This window comes from Neltuma alba, unplaced genomic scaffold (genome assembly GCF_004799145.2).
Source record: "Neltuma alba isolate B1F8T4 unplaced genomic scaffold, ASM479914v2 tig00003229_pilon, whole genome shotgun sequence".
Lineage (NCBI taxonomy): Eukaryota > Viridiplantae > Streptophyta > Magnoliopsida > Fabales > Fabaceae > Neltuma > Neltuma alba.
Window position 1 is genome coordinate 51,638 of NW_021633197.1, and position 6,000 is coordinate 57,637.

Consider the following 6,000-nt stretch of genomic DNA (forward strand, 5'->3'; position numbering starts at 1 on the left):
TCACAGCAAAAAGATAAGCACCTGATGAAAACTAATACTGGTCAGAATATGAATATCAAGAGTTGGCGTGTTAAGATTGTATATATGTGTGTGTATATGTATATATCGCTAGGTTTGATATTACTATACTACCCTTAATCTCTGTGAGATTACCGGATATATGTGGAAGGTCAACCAACACGACGCTACAGTGTGAATAGAAACAGGATTAAATCATTGGTTTCATCGTTTGACCACTGCGGCTAAATGAATAAAGAAAGGAAGAGTCCTCAGAAAGGAAGAGGCCAAGGAGGATGAATGAATTCGTTATAGAAAAAATTAGGTACTGTGTACTACCTCCGGTACTTAATATAAGACCTTGTTTGACTTTTAGTTTGGTTCTAATTATAAGACCCCAATCTATTTTGTCTTTCATATTTATGCATTTTTTTTCTAAGATAGTCCTTTTAATAATGATAGTTCTAACCAACACACTTAATTAGCAAGGATATTTTAGGAATGACAACACTTATTTGTTACAAATAACTAACTTAACTTATTTTCTTAATCTCTTCAAATTAGTCAACTGGGTGTTATAATTAGGACCGGAGGTAGTATATTATAATAAATCAACCCCATTAAATATATAATTTATGATAAGTTTCATACATAATTTTAGTACTGATATTAATAATTAGTTATGCATAAATTACTCATATAAAAAGATTAATATTTTGAGAATATAGAAATATTACAATAATTATATATCAAGTTTCAAGTTCTCCAATCATGTATAATCATATGTATTATTTTTAAATTATTAACATTTAATTATAAACTCGCCTGAAAATAATTAGAATATATGGTCATGAGTAATTGGAAAGCTATAATGGATATAAGAAAGGATTAAAGTGCATCCAGTACTTCAAAATATTTTCTTATGTGCATTTAACATTCTAAAATATTTTGTGGTACATCTAACAACCTGAAATATGGTTTTAGGTGTGTCCAGTATTGTGGAGTATTTTTTAGTACATCCAGTACTTTAAAATATTTTTTTAAGTGAATCTAGCAACCAAAAATATTTTCTAGTACATCTAGCTCTAAGACAAAAAAAATACTTTGCACCTAAAAATTACCTCAAGATACTTGATACACCACAAAATATTTCGAGGTGGTAGATGCATGAACTTAGCCTATAAGAAACTTCACCTGAGTATTTTCCATAAAAATATTTGTATGATATAGAGATAATGCTTATTTAATATAATGAATTATCATGGATTTTACTGGAGATTTATTATTCATTTACGTTTTTTATTTCAAAACTAATATTAACCATGATCCAATTAGTTGAATGATAAGATAGATATAATATATCAAAATTTTATACCATTTAAATTATTTGAATTTTAATTTATTTATATTCGTTATATGCTTTTTTTTTTACTTTATTTTGAACAAATTAAAATATTACAGATCATTCAGTTCTATTTTTTCATCTTTCAATTTTCCAAATTAATAATAAAGGTTTACTTGTACAATAAATACTAAAGATTTAACAAAATATGAAAATATTGAAAATTGATCCCAAAAATAAAATATTGAAAATTTAGTTTGTCAGTTGAATCTAGTCGAAGTTTTAAAAAGCAAATTATAATTTAAAAAATTTGAAAGAAATAATGGAAGAAAATTTCTTAGGATTCAAATAATTTAATCACAATAAATGTGTTCAAGATATATACAGAACCTTAAAAACGTAAAATACAAAATCGATATACAATTGCACGCACGCATGCGCGCATAAGTGAATTCTCATATAGTGATATAGCCACCTGAAAATCGGACAAAGTTTTCTTTTCTTAAAAAGACAAATAGACAACATACTGAGGTGAGCATTTTCATAATTTATAACTTCATCTATATTAAGTATATTAAAAATATCAAATGTAAAGTTAATGTTATGATTCAAATGTTATGTGAAAATCCAGCATAATATAAAAACAAACCACGTATATTATTTTTTTTACATAAATATACAAACAAATAAAATAATGAAGTGCAACAAATTTAATATGAAATTTATATTTCCTTTGATATTTGTTTACTCATATTAAATCAATTCATTTCAATTTTAAATTTATATTAAAAAATAATATCAAATTAAATTAAACTTGAATATAAAAATTAAAAAAAATTATAGCTCCAATTGTTATTAATTGAGGGTGCTACTTGTTAAAAAATTAGAATATCACTTTTAGAATCTGTTTACGATTGTTCTTTTTATAAATGGTATAGAAAATTATTCTGATTTACTTAGCATTTTGTTTGGGCATCAAAGGCAAAAAAATCAATGGAAGAAATTTGATTACATTCCAGATGATATCAAGGTAAAATATCTTATCGTGTTCTTTTATTTAACGTGAAATAAAAAGAAAATGGACGGAGGCACAATAAATAGGTTCAATGTTCCTAAATAATTAATACAAATATATACAAAATAATTAAAATGTGTGAACTAGATTTAGATGTCATGAACTAGCTAGAAATAAGAAGATACTACAAAGCTCATGATATTGTTCATAAATAATTAAAATAAATAAACATGCATGTATGTTAAATATAACTAAAGCCATCCTCACTAGCAGAACTATTCTTAACCAGAATAATGATATAATACTTTTAATTAATATAGAAGGATGACTTAACATGGACAGGTGCTTGTGTCTTGATAATACGGTATGGAAGCGCTTGAGTCAATGAAAAATGAATACGCATATTACTGAAAAAATAGATCCGCCCATTTGAGAAAGAAGAACAAGTCAAGTCAACTTAAACTAGTTCATTAAATTAAATAATTTTTTAAAATCTAAATATATTTTTATTAAGTTATTTTCTTGGTTGTTAGTTAAAAAAAAGGTTCATTAACTAATAATACCTTCAGTCCTTAATATAAGAAATTGTTTGACTTTTATTTTGATCTTAAATATAAGACTCCAAATTAGTTAATACACTCAATTAGCAACGATATTTTAGCAAAAATAACACATTTATTACAAATAACTAATTTAACTTCTTTTTTTAATTTTCTCAAATTAGTCAACTAGATCTTATAATTAAGACCAGAGGTAGTATAAGTTAATGTGCATGTATGTGTGCATTATGCTTGAATGTAATTTTCAAAATTAACTCTTACATGTTACATTGATTAAGAAAGGACACACAATAAACACAGTTAAACGTTCCTAAATAATTAAAATAAATAAGCATGCTATGCTTGAGTGTTAATATATATTTAGATTATTAGGATAACCATTAGACGCAAATATAGTTATGTGAACAACTTAATCAAGAAGAAAATTATCTATCATTGTCATCGTCTCATGCATATTCAAATAATTGTCTATTTCCTTAATCATTCATCCTTATCTATGTGCGTTTTTTGGTTTAATTATGAAAAAGTCAAAAGTATTAAATTTAATCCATCTGTGTCCTAAAAAAATTGAAGTGTGTCCAAACAAATTTAATTTAATTATGAGCATTATTTTTCTATCAAGGTTGAATTATTGTCAACTTTGTCCTTTCAACTTGTCTTTCATTGCTCGTGTGTTCTAAGGTCTATCTCGGAGTGCAAGAATATATCACAACCATTAGAATTTTTTAAATTTAAATTATTTAAAATTTTATAAAATTATTATTATTATTTTACTTAAAAATACATAAATTAATTTAATTTGAACAGTTCATGGTTGTAGTAAAATTAAGTGAGAAAAATTTATTTTATGATAATAGTCTACAGTTATTAACCATTCAAATCAAAATTTAACTTTTTAAATTTATTTATATATTTATATATAAAATTATAATAATATTTTTATGAAATGTTAAATCTGTACTATTAAAATTTTAATCCAACAATAAGCGACGCGAAAAAGAGGACAGGAGAAAGGATCCACTTTCAAAAGGGTAACAAATACACATACGGCATCATTTTAGGAGGAAAGGGGGACAATAAAAATAATGTAAGCAGAAATTAAAATTTAACTTAGGTGGAAGGAAAAGAATAAATGGAGAAAATTAAATTTTTTTAAAAAATGCTAATTTTCCTCAAAAACGGAAATTTAGCATCTTCTAATTAAATCAACAAGGAAATCAATGCTTCACATTTAATCTTCAGTAAAATATAATTACAAATATTAATCCACATGGCGATTAGGAAATTAAAAATATTTGCAATTTCACCCCCACCCTCCTCATTATTTATACTTTTTTCCACAATTATCAACAATTCAAATAATTTCTAATAAATCCAAATTAAATATAAATCATCAAAGGTCAAAAAGCAGAGCATATGGTCCATTTCTAGCTACCAAATGACTCCTAATATTTTGCATGATCATCCGGTTAGTTTTACATTCAATACTTTGTATGCTTGGTTTATACACTACTTATTGTCATGTACAGGGTGGTCGAGATATGAGAGTGGCAGAACACAACAGAAAAAACCAGAGAGCAGTTTCATCTCGACATTGACTATGTCTCCAGCAACGTTTAGTACAGTACAATCAACGAGTTGTGCATCTTGTCGTCCTTAGTACAATTCAACAAATAAAACACTTTCAAAACCTTCGTGTAAAAAATCAATAAATCATAAGGCACCGAACCGTGAACTACTTGCTCTGTTTCAAGGCCCTGAGGGAAGCACAAGTTTTAAGCACAGAACACAAAGGAAACTCATAAGGCACCAGGTGCTTCCTGAGGATGATCGTGCCGTAAAAAATCAAAAAGCAAAACATTCCAAGTCATCAAATCATTGTATTCCATCTCTTCAAAGACCAACCATTCACTTATAAGGCCGTATTTGGAGCACATGTCCATAAGAGCAGTTTCGACCACAGTTCCACAATCACAACCCATTTTGATCATGAGAGCATGGACTAGATAACACAGAACAAGCACCCGAAACAGGGGTGAACGTATAGACGTCAATGTCGGAACGCACATGGCGCATACGATGAAAGATTGCCCGGGCTGTGACAGGATTTAAAGTTCAGGAAGGCAACTATGAAGCATTTCGTCGAACACATGCGCATCCTCATCCTGAAAATGTATGGCCTTGACGATGGGGATTGTACCGGGTAAATTAAACCAGCATTTTGAGGGATAAAGTGTGGACAATCAAATGAACATACGAAGCCAAACAAAGTTGCTACCACCGATGAAGTCAAACTCCTCTTTCCCAAATGCTTACAATTACACACTAGAGTAAGAATTTTGGAGTTGGTTTCCTTGTTGGTTGGGTTGGTTTACACTTTACAGATGCTCTGTTCTTGTACAAGCAAGTTCAGCTAATCGATATGAATAAAGAGCAAAAGCTGTCAAACAGGCAAGTAAATCAAGCACCAAAGATAAACCAGCTAATCGATATGAAGAATATTCAAGCTACTACAACCCTATTCAATGGTTTAAGGCCAAACAAGGAACCTTTTAAGAACTTCCGTTGGGTACAATACAGATCATGTATAATGACTAAATTTAAACAGGCCAAGGCACTAACTCACAGCAGACAAAAGACCAACCAACAAAGTATGCAATTGACACCAATCAAAAGGCATAATAAAATTTTCAGTTTTTTGGGGGCGACTAACTAATTGCACAATAAATCCAAATGTTCGCAAGTTAACGATATACAACGTAGAGCCGCATTAGGGTGCTTAGGGCGAAAAAACCGGGAAAAGGTATTACGGTGCACAATGCATTAAAGGTTAAGGGTTGGGGTTAAGGTCTCCTTTTGATATAATTAAGGGTAAAAGTACAAATTCACTTCAATACCCCTAATCTTTCTAGTGGTGCAATTTTACTGTGATTTTTTTTTTGGGTGAAATTTTACCAAAGATTAAGGGTGAAATTACACTAAAAAAAAGATTATGAGTAAAATTGTACCTAAAAAAATCATGAGTATAATTGCACCAGTAAAACATCAGGGTATTGTGTGCACCTAAGGTTGTTCAAATAGGCCTT